General features: G+C 44.9%; 1 protein-coding gene across 1 annotated transcript in view; it reads left to right on the top strand.

Moving 5' to 3' along the window:
* COL24A1 (collagen type XXIV alpha 1 chain) overlaps positions 1–24,103 on the top strand; it is a 910,546-nt gene that overhangs the window by 518,882 nt on the left and 367,561 nt on the right. The gene's annotated exons all lie outside the window — the stretch shown is intronic.

Below are 24,103 nucleotides of genomic sequence, written 5' to 3' on the forward strand. Positions count from 1 at the left end.
GCCTCTGATACCAACCCCAGTCCCCCATTACCAATTGCCTTATCTCCTGGCCTTCTCACACCCTCACCAGAGAAGCATATCGTTTGGGTCCTGTAAGTCAGCCAACTCAAGCTACACAATTTCTTCACTGCCACTGTGGTCAAGATCAACCTTCTAAATATCAGGTAGATCTGTATATCCATTTGCTCGCATCAATAAAATACTGAACCTTTGCACACGCACCCTCTACAACCTACCTGATGTGCACCCACCTTGGCACACCGCCCCTATACTGGCCGACACCCCATGCAGAACGGATTCCCTTTCACGCTCTTGCTCCTCGTTTTCAAATCTATCCACTAGCTGTCTGAATGCACTTCTCCCTAGCCTTCCGGTCAGGCACTCTTTCCCCAGACATAAATCCCACGTCCCCCCTGCACTTCCACCTACATCTGCTACTTACCCTCAGGACCCCTCCCCAGTGGAATGCTCCACCGGCTGACTTCAAGGCCATCCAGCTAGTGGTGGTCCTGCACACATGGCTGAAGCTTTGCCCACTGGACAAAGAAAGAGTGTCTTCCCATCACCCTGCCTCCACAAATCCTTGCCCCATCCAAACATGTTGTAAAAATGAATGCAGAATTAATAATGAATAAGTATTAAAGAGTATTTAAGTATTTCTTATGTTCCTAATCTGTCCCCTTTTCATGTCTCTCTCCCGCCAACACCAGGATAATCCTTAAACTTATTTATTGAGTAACACTTGTTCATGCACTGTCACTGCGCTGTGACAATCACTGTTCTCCCGTTCCCACTTTGTCACATGGAATATTTTGGTTGTTGCCTCTCTTGGGCTATTTGTGGTGGATCACTTACTCTACTTTGTACACACTTGCATTGCTTGCACGCTAACAGACTCCCTGTCATTTAAGATGTTAGACCTGACCATGCCACGGGTTTGCTCTTGATCTTGTGGCTCTCCCAATGAACCACATACATTGTTACTGCTTTGGTTTATGTGCTTTCTGTGCTAGCTCTGTCCTCCCCAGTCTATGTGTTAGATCCTATACCCAGCCATTTACTCATCCTTTACTCTGCTTATCTGCACACATCTTATTTATTTTCACATAGGGGTGCATTTTTGTAAATTGACCCTGATTATTTGCCTCATACATGGTCTCAATTACAATAGTCTCATCGGCTGTTCTGTGTGTTAGTCCAGTGTTCTGGTCTTTTTATGTAGGCAGGGACATAGTTCTCAAAAATCATTTTTTGATCCTTTACTTCCTTTAATTTGCTTTCATTATTTCACAGTGTATTGCATAACTTCACCCCATTATTAGGTCCAGATAGATCACAGCATGTGGCCAAGCAGGTATGCCAGTCTGTGGAACGACTCCCCTTTCCATATGTCCCTTTCCTCTTGTATGGATACATTCGCCGTTTGCTCATACCGCGCCCTGGGCTCTGTCACCTTTGCCAAGCGGATAGGGGAATTCTCAGGTGTTTCCTTCTGTGGGTCTGACATGAGTCCAGTCAGTTATTTTATGTGGGTGTCAGAATCGAGGGAGGTTCTAGCTGGGGGTCATGGCCTAGGTACTGGTGTCTGGATTTCACCCACCTATACCTAGGCCATGCCCCCTATCTAGGGTCCCCCCCTTGCCTATGATACATGGGGGCATGGCAATGGGCTGCTTGCTGGGGTTCGGTGTATCTGGGGCAAGCCGGGAGCAGGGGTAGCCCCGCAGGGCACCGGCTCCGGAGTCCTTTTTGTAGACTTCCTGGGCTCTGCCCCAGCTAGCCCCAGCCCACTTAAAGCCCTGGGTGCAGTATACCTTCTAGGGAAATAAGGCTACATAATTTTAACATTTGCTTGGTCACATCTCAAGCCCACTTCGCATCCAAAGGCTGATTCACATGGTACCTTTATACCTAGTAGAACTGTCCCTCGCGGGATATTCTCCTGCTCTAAAAAGCACTGACCGCTTTGCTCAATATTCATTCACTGTAGGCTTTGATCTTCACATATACTGATAGCACAGGGCCAGACACCGCACTGTGCAGGTCAAATGGATGGGCTTGGTCAGATTTCACTATCGCCAGTACACCCCAGACTGGTATGCCGACATCGGGCCACAATTTCAGCCCACCAACTGTTGTGGGCATAGAGCCAACAATCGCAAAATCGCCAATCTCCCGAAATCGCCTGTACTGAAAGCACAGGGACGGTCCCCGCCCAGTGCAGGGCGAATGGATGGGTTTGGTCAAATTTCACTATCACCAATACACACCAGACTGGTATACCGACCGTGGGCCAAAAGTTCAGCTCACCAACTGTTATGGGGCTGGCGCCAACCCTGAATATACAAACACACTTTCACAAATATATATACAGATAGATACATGAGTATCTGTGTTCTGCGTTCGAAAACAAAGTTTGAAAAATTAAAGGTTTGAAACTTTTAAGTTTGAAAAAAAAAGGGCCAGAAATTTCGAGATAAGCTAGTGGGAAGTGAAATAGATTGTAAAAGGAATGGGAGGGTGGAAGGACAAAGGCGATGGGGGCGGTCAGAGGGTGACGCCTATATAAAAGATACAAATTACAGAAAATGAAGACGACACAGCAAGGAAGGAAAATGCAGAACGCTGAGAAGAAGAACGTGGGGTAGGGAGAGGGTCCCACATAACAGTGACACTGAATCAATCTAAAAAGGAAGCAGGGAACACAGTTCAGGCTGTAAGAAGGGACGGGGCTCAGGGGCAAAGCATAATACAGATTCAGATAAGGATTACCGTGATAGCGCATAGCCAAAGAAATGCGAAAAAGTTCTGTTTTCAAACTCTGCTGTTTCAAGCTTAAGGTTTCCAAAGTGTTCACACAGATAGCCTGAATGTATGTATGTATCTATTTATTTATTTAAATATGTGTATATGGTGCCACACACCCAAGGGTCTCAGGGCACCAGGAATTGTGCAGGGAGAGGTGTCCAACCCCCCGCCCCCTTCCCTCCCCCAGGCAGATTACCGTGTGAGGCCGGATACATCGACGTACGCATGACTTCCGTGAAGGCAGCGTGCCTGCACGGTCTTGTCAGGCTAGAGGGGGACGTGAGGCAGACTGCTCTGCACTCCTGCATACGTCATCTGCAACGAGAATGCCCTCTGCAGACAGTGAGGTATTTTCTAGGTTTTGAGGCAGTGCAGATAGCTATATTGGTTATGGGACCGGTGGACTTATCGAGTTCTTCAAATTGTGTATTTGGCTGTATTTGGATTTTTTTACTGAACTATCTGATGGCAAATATCATGTGTGGACGAAGAATATTGTAACGTTGTATTGCATTAGGGATATCTCCAGTGCAGTGTCCTAGTGGCTTAGGGTCCCCACACTGGGCTTGTTTCTTTCTCAGCGCATTAGGACCACTATTAGGACCACTATGTCGGGGATGTGCATAGTATTAAAGACACACATAAGATAAGGGTGTAAGGGTGAGGGCACGTTGCATATAACGCTGCACACAGGTGTGCATCACCTTAAAGGCTGAGCGCCTGCTGCTGGACATATACCCCAGATTGTCCAGCTGCCATCCTTTTGCAGGCTCCATCGTCTTTGTAGGTGCGTCTAGTGGCATGCAAAAGAAGATGGCGCCTGAGAGGGCAGGCGCACGCGTGGGGGAGGGGTTACCATTTTTGCTTTTTTAGCTTTGCAAAAAGAGCTTTGCTCTTACCACCGGGAGGGATTCTTTCCACAGCCCAGGTCCATGTAGGCGGATTCTTGTGAAAAAAAGTACATTTCCTGCAAAAGAAAGCACGGATGAGGTTATCAACATCTTTCCATAGGGGTAGCGTTGGCCATCAATGTGGGCCAGAGGAAGGAAATTGACCACAGTAATAAAGTGGCATTCGGTATCTCCCTCCCAGGCAATGGGGGCACATTTGCTAATTGAGGGGAACAGTCCTTGCCTGCCAGTGTCTAGCGTTAGAAGGGCACGGTTGGCCGTATCCCTTTCTAGCTATGACAACTATGATCATCAGTGCGTAATTGACACCCACAAAAATTGGGAAGCTTCAATGTTCTTTGTGATGGTTAAATTTGGAGCCACTGCAAATGATGTACGCTACTGTGGTGGATGGTCCATGGTTGAGGGACCCTGCTGGGTCTCTTTCACAAGGGTGTTTTCTATTGGAGCAAAGACATATTTGCCGGTGTATTTGGCTTCACCCATCATTGTCTGCTGACATGTTAGATTGTGGACACTATTCCTTTTTAAAGACTGTTTGGGGGGCGCGGGGGGGATCATAAAGCAAAACACATCTCAGGATCAAACATGTGACGGGAAGTCACGTGGTCAAATATGAGCAAACGGCATCATGCTTGAATCAGGGATAATATCCGTTGGGCTGCGGCACAGACATCGAATAGATAGCACGTCACAGGAAATGTCTGGGCTGCATGCCAATCCCCAAAGCCATCCCCAAAGGTTCTAAGTGTACATGAATGAAAAAGGATGCAGACCAGACAGGCCGGGAGAGATAAACATGAACCACAGCCAATCAGTATACAGATATAAAAAACATTGATGCTGCCCCCTCGAGGTAGAGCTGCTGGCTGCTGAAGGTGAGAAGGGCGGCGTGAAGGATCCTCTGTAGTGATGCAGCTTGCTACCACACCACTACAGAAAGGCGACTAGTGATCATTACTACATTTAGGGAGAGGCATCGTGTTTGTATCCCAGGTCATGCAGAATCCAAAGCTCTTGATTCTGTAGAACATAGATATCAGATACCAATAGAAAAGATTTCATAAACACATCCAACCTCAGCGTATAGCTTTAAATCCAATGGCCACCAAACTTCAGAACGGACAACAAATTAGGACATCACACTCACGTCATAGCCCCATTGTCCCACTGTGAGTAAATCCCGTACATCGATTATGCAGACCCAATGCTTGTCTGAACCTACATGGAGCAGTGTGTGATACATGCACTCATCATCCCGGTAGGATAGCTCAGCGGCAACATGCTCGCCTTGGAAACAAGACGACACGAAGCAACACAGGTTTGATCCCCGGCACCGTGCTTAGAAACCTCTGGGTATTAAGTGCATTATAAATACGCAACTAAGACATATTCCAGTAACAGTGCCTCGATGCCCCCGGGCTGTGTGAGCGCTTTAAAAATAATAAAAATGACAGGAGGCAGTGTGCTCCCTAGTTGGCTACTCTAAATTCTGGAAATTGGTGGTGTGACAGGTTATCCGTGCTCTTCCTTATGATTGATAAGGTTAATCACATATGTATACAATCAGATTGGTATCATCACTAGTCTTTTATTATTGCACAGTATCAGCCGACACGTGTTTTGACTATACGTTGTCTTCAAGGCTGTTGTCTATTTAGCGTTGCAAATATAAATGCACGCAATGCGAATTTGTAGACTCATCTCTACCACATGGGAATTCACCCTGCATGCATTTATATTTGAAACGCTAAATAGACACAAGCCTTGAAGACATATACGTATGAGAATTGCATTGCCGTAGGCGTTGTCTGGTGTCGGAAGCGGCCTCGAGCGCACAAGCGTATGCACTACTCACGTATTGTGTTTTCCTGTAGGCTGAGGTGCGGCTTGACACGGATAGGTACGCTCTTGGAGACGCGCACTGAGCATTGTAGACATTGCAGTGCAGGAGCTGGCAGTGGCGTATTGCCGCACCGTAGTGGGTGGGACACCGCCTGTGGAAGGTGAGGGTCCTTTCCTCTTTTCTCTTCATGACCGCGGACCCAGGATCGGCTGCAGCGGTGACCTAGGAGATTGCAGGAGCCGGAGGAGCCGGTGCTGACCACGTCCCGGGCAGCGTGCCGAGCCAAGAGCTGTGCCGGACAGTGAGAGGAGAAAGGTGAGCGGGGACACAGCTGCGAACCACGATGGTAGCAGAGTGCGGGTCCCTGAGGGGGCTTTTGGAGACATTGGCAGCAGGCCTATTTTATTTTGAAAGGGTGGCGAGGGGGCTGAAAAGAGTTAAGAGTGGGCCCCATGCTAAGTATGGCCTTTATCATATGGCGTAAGTAAAACTGCCACTTTTTCCTTTTAGTTAACTTGCCCAACTGAGCTCAATTGTAGTCACTGATATTTGCATCTCCTCTCTAAATAGGAGCTGAGACACAGCTTGTGATTAGGAGATTGTGGGACACTATCTACTTTGGCCTAAAATATCGATAAAACCAGGAGACTGCGGGGAAATTTTCCTTTTGATCCTGAAACTGGGTATAATTGGTTTAATCTAATAGGCTTGAGTATAGATTGTAAAGATTAGAGTGGATGGCTCACCCTAAAAAATCCAATCCATCCAGATATAATCTAAGAAAAAAGAAGCAGGAGCAAGTTAAGGAGCCCATAATAGGCAATGCCAAAAGTAAGAAGAATAATCGCAAGAATGGGATCCCCGCTGATCAAGGAAGGATTACGGGATTTTTTTCCTCTGAATATGCCAGTGGAAATTAATTCCACAGACTTGGAAGCGCCCCTGGAGCGAGGGACTAACAACTCTAATCTGGGCAGCTCGATGAATTTCGAAGACATTGATAACAATTCCTTATTGGACCTATGTTTGAATATACAGAGAGGTATAGTACTTTGGATTACATTTTTACCTCCTCAAGCTTGCTCCCTCTTGTTGATGACATGGTCGTAATATCTAACAACTGGAGTGACCATGCCATTTTGGCATGTTCTTTTAACATTCCAGTAGTCCATAGTCAGTTGTGTAACATGGGAGAATTAAAAGTTAATCATGCTGGTTCTTGTATTCGGTGGTCTGATAGGAATGTGCAACGAGCAGAGGATGCTCTAAATGGAAATAGTTACCCTGAATTAGATCAATTTAAAAAGATGAGCATTGATGAAGTGGAAGGCTGGATTCACCTCTTCTCTGATAAATATGCAGCTATACCAGCTAAAGCTATGATTAGTGAGCAGGAAAAATGCCCCATGTACGATAGATATATACGAGATGCTGAAAGATCATTGAGGATGGAATTAAGATGAGCTAAGAAGTTTAGCACGTCGTGGGAGATGTACAATTCCATTTCTAATAAACTAAAGAATAGATATAGGGCAGATATTAAGGCTAAAAGAAGCTTTGATAGAAACAAAACATGGCAAAAGCATACTATCTGCTCTAGGAAAGCTAGTAGCATATGGGAACTTCTCAATGAAGCTGGGGGTAACAAGACGCGGCAGTTAGCTAATCATATTGCTAGTGCTGATTGGATCAGGTTTTTGGAAAATAGGAATGCAGTACCTAAGTGTGAGGAAATGACTATGGTTGGTAAAATACCCTCTGGCCCTACCATTGACATCCCCCATGACTCAATTTTGTCTGAGATCAAATTATTGAAATCTTCCAGAGCCCCTGGACCAAATGGGTTGGCAAATATAGTAATAAAGAGCAATCCTGACTTCTGGGTGACTCTGCTGAATATCCTGTTTATAAAGATCTTGAGAGCAGGAAAGGTCCAGAGTTCCTGGAAATCGGCTATTCTAATACCAATATTTAAAAAGGGCAGCCGCCTGGACCCTAATAATTATAGACTTCTCTCAATGTTGGATACTACAAGTAAAATATTTGATATTCCACTACCCATAACCTTTTGGTTATGGATTACATGCATACTAGGGCTCTAATAAATGGGCAACCTCCCCTATACACACTGTATGTGGATTTTAAAGCAGCATTTGATTCTATCCCTCGAGAGAAACTCTGGATGAAGCTGCAAAAATTAGGCTGCCCAGAAGATTTACTATATTATCTTAGGTTACTACACCAGAACACTAAGGTTAAAATAAAATTAGACCAGGAAGGCTATATGTCTGAAGAAGTTCTGCAGAATAGGGGGGTTAAACAGGGATGCGTGACTGCCCCCCCTAGTGTATAATCTATATGTTCATGACATCCCCTTGGAAATTGCTATGCTAAAAAATTGCCCTCTGAATATTGGTAAAATTCCTTGCCCAGTACTTGCATATGCTGACGATTTGGTGGTATTCGATCACACCATCAGTGGCCTTCGTCGATCAGCTATAGCCCTCTGGAAATATACTGAATATAATGGGCTCACTATTAATGTGGAGAAAACACATGTGATAAGATACACAAGTAAAAGATCTTCTCGTGTTATGCTCCACCTAGATAGAAATTACATATGCTCCTGTTTATAGATATCTTGGTGTAGAATTTGAACCCAAAGGTGATTATTCCATATGCAAACATAACCGAATGATAAGAGCAGCACAAATGACTGCTCTCTTTAAGAGCTTTACTATAAAGCAGGGCGGCTTTACCCTAGGGGGAACTCGACATCTATATATTCAAGTTTTTTCTCCCATGATGGTGTATGGATTAGAATCATTGATACAAATGGAGTTGAATTGGTTACAACTTGTAGAGGGCAAATACTGGAGGAAGATATTGGGACTTCCGACATGTATCCTAATGGCTATATTAAGACTTGAGCTGGGACTTATATCATTAAAAGCGATGGTATTGAAAAAGAGAGCAGACCTCTACTTAAAAATGGTGAATGGTACTGAAAATGGCTTGTTGAAGACAGTTGTGATAGAAAGTAATAAAGAAAGCACCATTTGTGAACTTAAAAACCAAATGGAACTGTTGTTTAAGGATATATGCTGGACCCACCGAGAAGGGCCTTATACGGAGGCAATGCAGGCACTAATGGGTAGACGGGTAGAGCTATGGGACTGGCTTGAAAATTATGAACATCTTCGCAAGCTAAAGAAGTACAATTTTGTGCAAACTAGACTATATACATTTAAGAAACTACAGCAGTACCTGCTACTATGCCCGTCCCACAGGCTAAGAAGATTCATACTCCTTTTAAGATTAGAACATCTACCTATCAGGATGACTACGGGGTTTATAGAAAAGATACCTAAAGAACAACGTTACTGTCGCTTCTGCAGGCAACAGGAAGTACTTGAGACAGCCAAGCATGTTCTCACCGAATACCAGATAATGATGGTTGACATAAGACAACACCTGGGAAATTATGTACACAATTGGGAGACTATAGGGGAGATGTCGTTTTGGAACCATTGTGTTAATACTGAAAGCATGCGATTGTTAACTGCACTTTACAATATCTGGCTAAAGGTGGAGTACAGATTGGGTATATCAGTATGAGGCTGGCAATGACGGGCCTAGGCCCCGTTCAAATATGGAAAGAGGTATCATGAAGGAGGCCAAATATGTGATAAAAATACATTTTGATTAAGAGATAAGTATGACTTATATATGTTGTTTAATTTGATGTTTATACAAAGAGGTATTGCATCATATGAATGTAATTATATTGTATTGTTTTATAAGAAGCTATTTATATCTTATTGTTGCTATTTTTATATGGTTTATATTGTTAAAATGTATATGTGTAAAGTTTAATTCTTGTAAACTAAATCACATTAAAGATATTATTATTATAGTCAAAACACGTGTCGGCTGATACTGTGCAATAATAAAAGACTAGTGATGATACCAATCTGATTGTATACATATATGATTAACCTTGTCAATCATAAGGAAGAGCGCGGATAACCTGTCGCACCACCAATTTCCACATTCCATTCATTAGGTGCTAGTGGGTACGCCTAATTCATGTGTCATGTAGCGCAGCTCAATTTTTCACACTTAAAGTGGGCAATAGCACACTGTCAGGGTCACTACCCACCAACGCAGTTTTGTAACATACTCTAAATTCTGCATTGGATTGTTCAAGCTTTGTATTCCATCTCTTTGTTCTGCCTCACATTTAAGCATGTTTATCTACATGGTGTGACCCCCTAAGTGTCCTACTGTGATACAATAGTTCTCTCACTTTGGTCGACAACCTTGCGCCTAATGACTCTGTTATAGTTGCGCACCCTCATCTGCTTTCTTCAAAGCTCATCATGTCTTTCTTTGTACTGTGCATAGTTTCTCGTTCTGCTGCTTATGGAGTGAGAATGCGATTTCTAGTTTTCACCCGCGCCCCTCTTCACAGATTGAACTTTTCTAAGCTTTGCCTGTCAGAGCCACTAAGTCTCAATGGCCGTCCATATAAAACATTCATTCATTCCAGGGAGCCAGCTGGAGCATGACTGATTAGTGATGGGAGAACATAGGACAACCTTGATGGTGTTGCGGCGATGTTAGTCGGGCCTCATGGTCTTTTGCTTCTGTAGAAGGTGCCACATAGAACCTGAAAAACATTTTGATCAGGTGATCTGGCAATAGTGGTCAGAACGTCACCCAAGCTAGAATGAATTGCTTCCGGGTGACACTGGGATGAATACGCTGACCGGTCTTACCCCGCCTCACTCGGTCTTGTAACAGTTTATTGAGAAGCCACCCTCAACACAGGGAGTTCTTTCTCTCCACTTCTTAAGTGGTTATGCAAGAAACTAACCAATTTTTTTAGCCCTATCTCAGACACATATCATGCCCATTGGATCTCTCTCCTCTGAGCTAACAATGAGCCAAGAACCAGACCGGTGTATGGGACATATATTGGTATTTATTTAAATTAAAAGTAAAAGAAATGAGCACGTAAATGTCAAAAACCACTTTATCCGTGGCATAACACAATCAACTTCTCTCAGCATATGATATGATATGGCATTTACAACGTGCCTATGCACAAGTGTTTCAAAGCATGAGCACCCCAACCCCTAAATAAACACCTCACAGTCCCCACTGCAAACTTAATTCAATTGTTCTGAAAATGCACGTCCAATTTCTTAGCTTGAAAAATTACAAATATCAAATCATGCTGGGAAAATGTTTGGCTAAGGAACTGTCCTGTTATGCTGAGAGCAAACACGCTTGACACAAGTGTGTGTGTGTGTGTGTGTGTGTGTGTGTGTGTGTCTCTCCAGTCCGACAACTCGTTCCACCTACCCTTCGTCTCCCCACTGTGGCTCCAACAAATGAATGTGGCGAGTTTATCCTGGTAGTAGAAAGAGCCCACCTTCTTTGCACTCTGGGAGAGCAGAAGGCCTTTTCATACTTGCAAATTGACACGGTGTGGGCCCAAAGAAGCCAAATGACAAGATTGTATCTTGGTTCATGAAAGGAACATTTTTTTTAAATCAAACCACCCTAATTTGATTTTACAACAATTTAATGAAAAGCTCGAATTTAATGTTAAACATCCATCTATTTCAAAGATTACTTTAGAGATAGCCATTTAACACTTTGAAATGTTAAGTTGCAAGCTCAAAAGAGGTTAATGCTGTTAAAAACATGTCCCGTAAGCACTGTTCAAATCTGTTATTTTTCATCACGCAAGAATACATTTTTCAGTTTATCCTGCTGCAGCGCCTCTGTATGCAGGCCATTCACCTTTCCTTGCAGGTCGAGGAATTTATATCAACAGGGACGGTCATTAAAAAAGGCCACACGGGATTCCGATTTGAATTACGCACAACCCTAAACAAACCCTAGAACCCCATCTGTGGTCTACAGTGAATTTAGAGAATAAGGACTCCGTTGCTTCCAAGCGAGGCCAGCTGTAGATAAGAACCAATACGTTCTTATATATGCGCAACACAAAATGGCTGTGGTAGATGAAGGTGGGTCTTCTAAAGAGGTCTTAGGCATGCGTACTTGCGCTACAGGGAGTTTGGGTGGGCCAGCCCCCCCTCTGAAATCCTGCCACCCCTCTTGTGCCTCTCCTACTTCAGCTGGGCTGCTCTCTCTGCGCTGTCAACACAACACAACACAGGAGCTGGACAACAGGATGGTGTACCATTGTGCAGAAATAGTGAACAGAGGCTGTCATAAGTCTTCGTAAGCACTCGGCTTGACTTATAAGCACAACAATCAAAACAGTTCAGTTCCCTCTGCAGCTAAAACCAGCCTCTCCAATCAGAATGTAGTGCTACTCAGGCACCTGACAGCATTGTGCATTCCCACGTGGCTGGTTCCCAAGAGGTGAGGCCTGGCACAGAGAAATAAGCACCCGGACTGCCACATCTGTGTCACTCACTTCCGGAACACCCGCTGCCCATACATCAGGAATGCACCTGTCTGTGTCACTTACTACCTTAACATTGAATATCCACATTCCATGCACGTGCCGCTTCAAAGCCCAAGCATGTCCTCTTTTGTGAATCAGAATGCATGCGGTTTATTGTGCCTCCTCTGGCCCTTTACTTTTATTTGTGCTCTTACCTCGTGCCAATGTATTCCATTCAGCCGTGCAACTCATTGGCACAGATGGATTTCTGCTATTTACATTGTGGCACCCACTGAGGTGGTCACTTTTCACACCTTTTGGTAAAACGATTACAAGGCCAAGTAATTGTGACTTGTCTATGTTGACTTGAAATTTAAGTTCAATGACTACAAGACAAACGGACAAAAAGACAATAGTTTGTTCGCGCACACTTTCTTCGAAGCATATTATTCGCACTGGGTTCATGAATAGTGCAGCTGGGTACCAGTTGGCCCATATCACGAGACACACCCTTGGATGTGGCACCTTCCGTTCTCTACATGTTGGAACTTGTAGGCTCCTACTTATAATTAGGAAGGAGGAAAGTGAAACTGTAAGTCAGGTAATCCTAAAGGCTACTGACGAAAAAAGTAGACCCTCGCGAAAGGTGGTCTTATGATAGTGCATGGCCAGGGTCGGACTGGCCCATAAAATTGTCTGGGGCATCTATGAGAAAGTGGCCCACATTTGTAAATGGCTATTCATTGCTTTTCTGACACTGTTTCAATAGTAACCAAGGAGGAGTTTTTTAATAAAATGTGATGCAAATTGTGTATTTTAAAGAATATGTATTCAGCAACACTGGTCAAAACTATTAGCCGCATAGTGAAGTAATTCATCAAACTGGCCTACATTGGCCAAAAAAGAGCCCCATTTTGACCCAAAAAAACTGGCCCACACCAACTGTTTTGTGTTTTTGGTTCGGCCATGGGCCGATTGCCCTATAGGCCAGTCCGAGCCTGTGCATGGGGCATGCTCATTATTCCCTGCAACAGATAGGCTGTAATGTACATTACTGTGCTTCCAGGGCCACGTAAATGCCTCTTGTGATTGCTATATTTTTTATCTACAGTGCGTTATAGCTAGCTACAAAGTAACTTTACACACATGTTATACAATACTTCACAGCATATCAAAATAAGAAAATAATCCATATATAACATTTCTCACATCAAATCCAATGAAAATAAAATGCATGATTATACTATATGCTTTTATACTCTGCTGCTGCAGAGATTGATGCTTCTAGAGATTGATTCTGAAGTGCCTTAGTGGGGGCCAGATTTAATGTGAAATGTTTGCAGCATGTTCCAGTGTCTCGCTGTCATTTCCATTGGAGTAATGCATTGCCTAATTGCTTTTCATTGGATTAGATGGATGATTCTTATTTTTGTCTTTGAAATGACAACACCAATGATGTGCAGGATGTTGGGTTACCTGCGGCAATGTATGGAGATGTTGTGTGAGCCAGTGAGTCACATGACCCAGCACACGCACATATCTGGCCTAGTGAAGCGTGTGGTGGCATCCCCATGGTGTTTCTGCTGGGATACAACCAAGCTCTGCTGCAGCACCGCCCCACAGTCCCGCCGATTCACCGTCAGATTGCAAGATGCGGCATGGCAATCTTATCCTCCGTTCCGGGAGAAATTAGGGATCCATTAGGGATTTGGCGTATTTAGGCTGGTGGTAATTCCGCCTGCAATAAACCTGTCACCTTTTGCCCTCAAAGTGAATGATTGACCTGCAGCACCTTGCTGGAGGAGAATCCTCCACCCCAAAGTCAAACTTGTAATTTGGTGGTGTGGTAAACATGGTGGTATCTGTTACTACCAAAAAGAGGCATTATCAAAATTACTGCATTTTCTACTGCGCAGCCAAACTTGTCATAAGACTGATACTCTTCTGTCCAAATAGGAAATTATGGCAAACACCACATATGTGCTGATCTTTTTTCCGGCCCCATAACCTTATTTGCTTCTCTCGTGTTTGCCCATCCCTGGGATGGCTCTCCCCTTCTGAGCAGCCTATAGTATGCAGGATGTCTTCCTCTAGCCTTCTCAGCATACTTCTCTGTCAACACATGCATATCAAATTCTGTTACTGATTTTTTTTTTTTAATAATTTCTAACGTTGATCTATCCGTGTCGTTTACGTAGCGTCTTTGCACTCTTTTCCTTTGTACGCCCGTAACCTCAGCAACACATGTGTTTAATCTGTGCTCTACACACTCCTTGTGGTCATTCTGTCTCTCCTGCTATTAACTTGCTCCCATATCGAATTGACTTTAAATGGAGATATACAATACTGTCACAGTTCATTCTTTCAATAAGTGTTCACAATTTCACTAATGGATTTTCAGTCTTCCCTAGCCTTTATATTGCCATTGCCTCCCCAGTTCACCCCATGACCGGCTGAGCACCCCATACCCATTTGTCAAACTTCTCCTTTTCACTATTCACACATGATATGATATGATAGGTTACTTATAACGCACTTAATACCCACAGGTTTCTAAGCGCGGACCCGGGGATCGAACCTGTGGTGCTCCGTCTCGTCTTGCTTCCAAGGCTCGCATGTTGCTCCTGAGCTATCTTCCCGAGAAATAGCCGAGTTTTTAATATATGAACTAACTTTTACATTGCAGTCTGCTGGACAGATCAGAATAGCATTAGACAGCTCAGTGTCTTAATGTATCTGCTGCAGGGAGATGTATAATTGGCAGGTCAAAGTTTCCTGTCATGGTGGGGACAAACCTTGGGAATGTCATACCAGATTTGCCATTATTAGGATATAATTGAGATCGATATGACGAGACAACTGGAAGCAGGCGCTCTCGTGCAGCAGTGTCGAGAACAGCAGGATCTTTGGCCCGTTGGATGGACTGTCTCCATGGGGGCATAACACGGATGATGATGGGAAGCCCCTAATGGAAGCAGCGCATGGTACCGTCACTCATGCTAAAATGTCTGAAGCACGTGATGTGGAGGGGGAGCTGGTTGGCAGACTGGATTGATGTGGTAGGATTTAAAGGTACTTTCTTCTTTCTTGGAGATGGGTGGCTTTGCCATTTAGACATTTTTTTCGGGCAAAGGATTTTACATTTAACCCTGGCCCTTACTGGGAGGCAGTGGAGTTTCTGCAGCACAGGGTTGATCATATTGTTGACACGAGGGTTACAGAAGATGTTGGTACCATCTGGGATTAAGTTATTGGTTGTCATGGAGAATGCATGGAGAAAGTTAAACTAGTCAAGTTTGGAGTTGACGAGGGTGCTACTGACTACAGAAATTGAATATGTGAAAAAACAGGTGCAACAAAGTAGGATAGAGAAGTATAGAGGTTGGCGGAAGAAGAGGGAGTGGGGAAGGTGTTGGGATTTAAGAGGGGCACCACCAGAGGCATTGCTAGGGGGTGGCTGAAGGGGCTATAGCCCCTGGTCTTTGGGTTGTAGCCCCTGATAGAAGCTCAGGGGTGACATCCAATAGGCTAGCTAGCCCCGAGTCTGGTCCCGACAGTCCCAACATTAGAGTAGCGCCAAATCTTTTGCAAACCTACCAACACCCCTGGGCACCGCGCTCCTGTTGTCATTCCTTTGGAGGCTACTACTTCCTATCCACCGGCGATAGTTCCTAGGCTTCGGATATGGGAGTGAAGTGCTCGAAGAGTGTGGCACTTTGTGTGTAGAATTGTGTGTTATCAGTGTAGGATTGAAAGATAGTTGCTAAAGCAGATGAGCAAAAGGGTGATAGGGCCCAAGAGGACTCCAGAGGAAGTGATATGATATGGCATTTGTAACGCGCCTATACACAAGTGTTTCCCTTGGGAAGGGGTGAAATCAGATTCATGTGGGTCCAGTTGCTCCAGTGGTAGTCATCAGTGTGTGGTGAGTGGTGTGCAAGGCAATTTATAGGTTAAGGACATTGGGCAAGGCTATGAACTTGGAGATTGAAGTGGTCAATTTGTTATCACAGGCTGTGACGAGGGCAGTTTACATGCCATGCTTTGGCCGGGAAGCCTTGTTGGCACTGGTCAAGTGTGCAGTGCTACTTGTTTTACTTTCCAAGCATTATCTAGCACCAGGAAAAGCTGTCAATGGATCTGCAGTTTTCCAGGGAGGAGATATCAATTAGAAGGGAATAGGGGCAGACTGTGTGAATCATTTGTGAGTTCCAAGAATGTGGACTGAGTCATTGAAGATACTGGGGAGGCGCAATGAGGCCTGCACTGTGTTTGGCATGAGCATCAAGGATGGGGTTGTGTGTGCGCTGGGAGGGACATATCACGTGCAAGATCATGAGCAGCTGGAGAGTAAATAAGTGGTGATGTCTTCTACAAAGCCCAGTAGGCCGTGGAGTCTCACCAGTTCTCAGATGCTCCTCATAGGGCACCTTTACTAATCAATGGCGTGAGTCTTCATCGGTCTGTTCTCCCACTGATAATGCTTGACAGCTGATATTCACACCTAAGAAGCTCCAAATGTCCAGTGGAGGATTTTTCATCCACAAGCATTGCTTAAAAATGAAGTTGGTGCAATGTCAACTTGTTTCCACATGCGTCCAGGGTGGACACCTTCTGTCACTATGATTGTTCATTGGTTGTGGGCATCCCATAGTTTTAGGTCTTGCTGTGTGAATGGCCTAGCTCTCTGTAAGCGTTAGCAAATGCTGCTGCAGGACCGTATCCCACAGAGACACATACGGGCTCTTCTTCGTAGTCTGACAAGCTCTGCATGTTGCTGCTAACAGTCGTGCTCACATTTAGAGTGATAGCTCTGTAATTGTTGTTGGTTATTTATAACGCACTTAATATCTAGAGGTTTCTAAGCACGGAGCCGGGGATCGAACCTGTGGTGTTCGATGTCGTCGTGCTTTCAAGGCGAGCGTGTTGCCACTGAGCTATCCTCCCTGCCACTGTGCCCGTCACAGCTGAGCACACAGGTGCCTTGAAACATGCTGTGGCTGTCCAACCAATGTCTCGAGTATCATGTTACCTAACACAATGTTGTTATTTTGTAGCGTTGTAAATGGCAGGGTTTAGTATAACCCAAAATAATCGTATTAATTTTTCCAACTTGGTAAGGATGAAAGGTTGAGTTGGTTCTGCTGCTTTGAAACTCGTGAACTGCAGGTCACGCACATACATGTGCTGGCAAATTTGCCTCCCCTTTTCAGTTGTTACCTCCAACCTGGTATCTATGCTTTCCTCAGAGCGCCGTTCCCCCTATGACTTGTAGAGTGCTCCATTGTTGCCTGTTGCTCGATCCATGCTCGGTAAATACGCTAATATTAAAAAGCACCCCAATTACAGATTGCCTTTATAACTCTAACGCAAGCTGCCCACAAGCACCAGTGGTTGCACCTTCTCGTGGTGGGTGCACACATGTACTCGGTGTTGGGCATGAGAACATCTTTAGACCTAAGCAGCAGGTCTAATTGAATTTAGTGCATGTGCAGCTTTTTTCCTGAATGTGACGCATGGCATTTGCCTCCCTCGCATTGACACATTCTCCCAGTGAGTATACTTGGAAAGCAGTGTATTCATGTTGACGTTTGGGGTGCGAGCAAAATACCCCTGCGACTGATTGATTAGCATCAACACCATGCCCTTTCATATGACGAAGAGTTTCAGAAATGTCAGAGGACAGGACAGAGTCGCACAAGTTCACTGTGGATTGTTGGCATTTCTTCGTTTTTGAGCGAGAATCCAGCTTGTTCAGTGACTATTTGTCTGTAAAGGTTAACTGCCTGGCAACACTCAAACGTGACTTTGTTTTGCCCACAAGGCAGGATGAGTTGGTCAGCCGCCGCGCATGCTTCCTTCCACTGCCTGACAATGACCTCAGCATTAAGTTGTGGGGACCGTCTCTTCTGCTCCAGAAAGCACACTCTTGGCCAAGTATTCCCGGGAATTGTATTTCATCTTTGTGGCCTGATGCCTCATGCAAAGGGCACAGGGACTAGTCATACAGTACTTTTTTTCTAATGCAAAATGCACATACTTATATAGCAAGTAGGAAAATCAGAGCTACAATGAATGTTCATAAGCGAAATTGGAAAGTAAGTGGTTTCATAAAGCATATAGTCATCCCATGTTACAGAATACCCCATCCATACTGCTTGCAATTAAGGTGTTTCATTGCTAGGTAAACTGTGAGGGATTCGACCTCCTGCACTGCAGGTGTGCACTCGCCTGGACTTTTTTGATATTTTTTAAAGAAATTGAATGATGGGAGATCAACCTCGGAAACTGTGTGTGGCTAAACTGCACACATTTTCCTTTGTTCACTGCATGACAAAAACATATATCTATGTATTCTGGGGGGACACAGCCCACAGGTGCAGTCCTCCTAGTCATATTTAGTTGGAATGTGACAGCCAGGAGTCCATGAAAGCATCAAGAGGAGGAGGGCAACACCTTCCTCCTGCCATGGCCCACCTAATTAAATATCAAAGGCTTCATGGATCCGCCTTGCCCATTGTCAGTCTGATGGTGGCGGCACATACTAATAAGAGTCAATTGAAGCAGGCCTGCAGGAGACCTGGTCGCAGAACTGACAAAGGGGACCGGAAACCCAACACGCTTTTGATGTGCATCTGTGTCATCTTGAAGTCAGCTCCCACCCCGTGGTATGAAGGGCAGTGAATGTCATATCTGAGACAACTGTTTACAGAAAGCATCCCTTGCAAGGAGACACCTTTTCAGAGGGAAGCATGTGATTTGATGGAGACAGAAAGTCTGTTCTCACCATAACTTCAAGGGAGACCAGTGCTTTAATCAGGAGCCACAGAGAGCTCAATTAACCAGAGAGACACTTTGATCCACAACAGACAGGAAGATGGATGGGAATTAGTAGTAAAGGTTTTAACCCCTTTCTTTACCTTTCCTGTTGCAAAGCGCTCTGGATATGGCCTCACGCATAACAGAAGATTTTTTGTGGGGACCCAGGATTGGTTCCTTAAGGTAGGCTTAGCCTGCACCAATCACTGGGGCACATTTGGCTTTAAAAGAGGGCTGAGCCCCTCGCTTAGCAGATCATCTGAAGACTTCTCAAGGAGTAACAGGACATACTCACTTGGAACCTGGCTAAAGGTACTGTCTGCCTTACTGCTTCCGCCAGAGAAGGAAGCCCAGGATTTCCAAGAGGGAAGCAAGATCCCTCCCCTAAACATCTCTCAGGTAACAGAGGGAGATACTGAATCCAGAGGACCTTCCAGTAGCTCCAGAACCGTTACTCAGCCAGTACACAGCATGCCATGATAGGCTCTGCAAGCAAGCTTCCTCAGTGGGAAGTGCCAGAGAGTCTATGAATCGAAAGAAGGGCAAGGCTGTTGCCTGCAACACTCTCCTCAGCTTTGGGCCATCGACCTTAAAGGACAATACGATCCGAGTGAAGAAGCTAGAAGGAGTGCACCGACAAGCATCAACCAGGATCCACTTTTAATGAGATGAGAGGCAGGCGAGCCCAAGAACCGTGACTGGCTGAACCACTGACTGTTGTCACGCTGCATTCACTAAAGCCGCCTGAGATGCCCAACCAGCGTTCCAGATCCGCCAACCAGCACAGGGACAATGATTCTTGACCCTGAGCCACTGTGTAGGCCAACCTGCACCCATCCGTCCAGCCTCGCTTACCGAACTGCCTGCCGCCTGATACCCATAGCTGTCTCCCATTTGAACTCTGTCGCAGGAGCTGCAAAGCATCCTGGAACTGACTCAACCCTGTCGAGCACCAAGATCATCTCAAGCACCAGGTACATTGTGGTTTTGTCCCCCTGGTCCTTCTCCGAAGGCCCCTAGTGACATTTATGACCCCTTGCTCCCTTTGTGCAGAAACCAAGTATCTTTGAACTATTGAGATTTACTTTACCGACCGCCCTCCTGTCAGTATCTAGAGTGCATCCCCTTTCCTTTACAGGGTGGGTTGTATTTTGTAGTGTGCTAGAACTGTCTGTTTTGATAGTAATAAAGTAGATATTTTTATACAACCATGAACGGACAGTCCCTTTTATCGTTGGTTAATAATTGTATTTTCGCTGTGTTGCAACTAACCAACGATCCACGACCTTGCGGAGATAAGCCTGCCGTTCCGTCCACGTTATCAAAATTGGGCATTGATTGATAGTTTAGAAACCGATATTCATCCCTGGACCACTGGTGCCCCAGAATTTGATTCATCACAACAACACACACTGAACACCCAAGCTAATATACAAGTTAGACATATTTATCCAGCAAGGGTCACATGAGTCAGAGTTAAGAAATTGGCATATTTTTGCCTTAAGAAAGTACCAGGTAAAGTGTGAAACAGGTGGTGCCAATGAAGATCACTTGAAATAAATAGCCTACATGAGTGGAACTTATGTCTTTATAAACATTTTATAGAGACATGGGGCCTCATTACTACTAGTGCGGAATGGGTTTAACGGCGCCGGTAATGGTGCCGGCGCCATTAAACCCACTCCGCACTATTATGAGGTTGCCTCGGGGGACCCGCTCTGGACGTCTAGTTTTTCCAGACGTCCATAGCGGGTTCCGCAAGGGGACCAGGGAGCTAACAACGAGCCCGTAATTAACGGGCCCATTGTTGGCTCCCTCCCCATTCCCATTGAACCCTATGGGGGCTCGAATGGGGAAGGACCGGGCTTGGGTTCCCTGAAGGAGGAAATACCGGGCCCTCCGATGTCGGAATGGCCCGGTATTTCCCCATTCAGGGAACCCGGACCAAAACACGATTTTGGAGGCGCTGCCTCCAAAGTCGTAATGAGGCCCATGTTCTCGTCTGAAGAGCACCAGATGGTGCTTAAGATACACTATTTTTTCGCATTCATATCCCAAGACCTGTGTGCTATCTATTCTGCTCATTTAGGAATACTCTTATTTCAGGGTAACGTCCTAGTTATCTTAAGTTATTTATTTTCGCAAAGGGCTTGTTCATCCACATAGTGATTTTCTTGGCACTAAAACAGGGAAGCACGTTCAAATGTAGAAGAATTAAGAAGTAGTCTAGCGCAAAAGCAATGCATAGCAAGTTTGCATTGCCTTTCTAAAATACATGTAGCCAGATAAGAATTCAAGATAAAAAAGATTGAGCCAGAAAGCAGCGACCAGAGCAGAAAATCACCGTCCTCTGTGCCTATTACCTTTACATCGGGGAATCTTCAAAAATAATGTGTGCGAGGACCAGGGTAAAAACAGATGGCCCCATCCTTAATCTGGGGAGCGATAGAAAGTTTTTGGGTTTGCTTAAAATCCACATGTGTTAAGACGAGTTCAGGTAAATGGCACATATAGAAGGGCCAATTATGTGGCCACCAAGATACGAACGCCTCCGCCGACAATATGACCTTTGGTCTTATCATGCTTAAACTTCAGGCCGTTATCTAGAAGAGTGAGGTGGCGGTGGGGTGAGGGGGCGGAAATGGCTCCAGACATGAGTGCAGGTGTCAACAGCGTGTTTTAGAGGAGGGGCCAGTAGCCGAGAACAGAGTGAGCAGGGAGGCCAGCGCAGGTGTGGATGCTCGGGGGAGCAGAGGGAGAAGGAGTAGTGGTCAGAGAGGTGAGAAGAGGCGGCGAGAGGGTGCTGTGGACGTTGCCACCGCCCTGGCAGCTGCACGTGCTCCACTGTGTGCACTACTAGAGATAAGTGGCCGGAATTCCACAAACTGATTGGCTGGGCTTGCTGGGACATTCTCTATGGTGCTAATTCATACAGTCTGGCCTTAGGAGTTCCCTGGGGTGCACATTACAGTGTATCAATCAGTGTAGCGTATGTGAAGAGCCATGTCCTTTCTCCATGTCTACCATTGTGTGGGGCATCCTCCCCGCCCCCCACTCCCTTGAAGCTGTTTTATGGCAGTGCACCTTTAGGAGTTACAGGCCCCCACCACAGGGGATACATGCATTCAGCAGTTCTCAATCAGGGCCTGGGTATTCCCCCCACAAATGCTAGGGGATAGTGTTGCTTATCAACTGATGTCACGTATGCAGGTGAGCCCCCAAGTTCATGCAGTCCGAGTACACACTCTCCATGTTGGATAGACCCAGGATCAATGGGGCTCTTTCCCTCTCCCTTGTCACAGGCAGACTATGATAAGCATGACAATCACAGGCACAAACACGTGCATTACAGCTGTACTCTCAGGTCAGAAGAGACGTTTACTTACATTGAGCTCAGCCTCTGCAAAGGATTTCCACGTGGGATACCAAGCATGCCCGCCCATTCTCTGGTGCCATGGCGAAAATGTGCCAGGAACAGAAGCTCCTAAAACATGCATCAAAGTTAATTTTTCCAAACCTACTGGAAAGGTTGTGAACAGATGAGATTTTATAAAAGAAGTCGAAGCCTTAAATATGGCATATTTCCCTTTTTCTGTTAATGCAAATGTAGCAGATTGTATAGTGATGGTAACGTGAAAACAGACCTCAGAACACATTGACCTAAAAGTCTTGTTGAACAGTAGAAAAGGGATACATGGCCAAAATATTAACACCAAGGAAACAATGTGGGTATTGGAGGGGGCACGGGTGTGTTTGCCACCTCCTCTCACCGCAAAGAACACAGATCAAAATGACCTTTAGGAAAATCACCAAATTCAGAAGGTCGCTATGGAACCGTATTGACCTGTTTTACAGAGGATTTCACAATACAGTGTACTTTCCTTGGTAATAGGTTGTAAATTGGAACCATCTAATCCTTAGACAGGATCTTCGCAACACATGCCGGTTAACAACTCAACGTTGTCCCACATTCGCATGCCTGATTGCACACAGGCTGAACTGCTTAGCAGTTTCCCTGCAATACTTGAACACAGTCCTAATTCTTAAATTATACTTTTATGCTGGCATATTACTCTGTGCCTAATGTATAACCTAGCTTCAAGCTAACAGATTCGCCCATGATTTGATCAATGAACTGTAAGTACATTACCATGTGCCATCTTGTGGCATTTTAGTGCTATTACTTTGGCTTTATATTTTCAGTTATGAAATGTGCACATTTTATTTCACAAATATGATTCATGTTCACCACTTGGAATGCACATGCTTCATACATGACCAGATTGAAAATTCAGCAAGTATGATGTGCATCAGTCTTAATCTTCCTACTTTGCCTGCAACATGCTACTTCTTCATGCCAGTGGTAGAAGTGTACGTTTTCAGGGTCATGGCTGTAGATGGCTTAAAAGAGGGTGTTCGCCAGGTTTGGTTTTCTTGGGTTTTGTGTTCTCTTCTGTCTAAACAGATGTGAGTTGTGAAGTACATTCTGCGAGGGCTTTGGGGTGTTCTTCACACACTTAAGAATGTCTTGAACTGCGAACATTATTGTAAAAAGCAGTGGAACAATTAACAGAAAAGTAACACAAGTAGAAGGACTCGGTTCCTGTTGGTTCCCACTCACTTTGCCACAGCTCCATACACCAGTCCAGCACATCTGATGTTTTGAGTCTGTATAGGGTGAGGGGGTCTGTCTGTGAATGTGATCAAATCATCAAAAATAGACTTGTGTTGTACGTATCAAATCACAAACACTTTTCTCAATCTAAGTGCAGGGTAAATCAAAGCAGAAGACCAAGGGCCCGATTCATGGAATATTTGCCGGGTTCAAAGTGAATTTGCACTGCTGAAAAGTGACTTTGCACTGCCGACACAAACCCTGATTCATGGAACTGTGCAAAGTGTATTTTTGCTGTGCAAACTCCGGGCAAAGTAATTTTGAACTACTATGCACTGACTTTGCCCGGACTTTGCACTGCCAAAATACACTTTGCGCGGTTACTTGAATCAGGGTTTGCGTCTGCAGTGCAAAGTCACTTTTCAGCAGTGCAAAGTCACTTTGAACCGGGCAAATATTCCATGAATCAGGCCCATAGAGTATTGCTATAAATATTGTGCCGTTTGTGCAGTGCAAGATTGTTTGTTTACATTGTTGTATTTATGTCTACGTACATAGTAGGGCACATAATGGACAGGGTTTATGGATACTGCCAGAGAAAGCACTGGACAACCACATGAATCTCAGCTCGACACACATTGTAACATTAATAACTAAGGAATATCATAAGAGTC

Source organism: Ambystoma mexicanum, chromosome 1q, assembly GCF_040938575.1.
Source record: "Ambystoma mexicanum isolate Mex_15411 chromosome 1q, UKY_AmexF1_1, whole genome shotgun sequence".
Lineage (NCBI taxonomy): Eukaryota > Metazoa > Chordata > Amphibia > Caudata > Ambystomatidae > Ambystoma > Ambystoma mexicanum.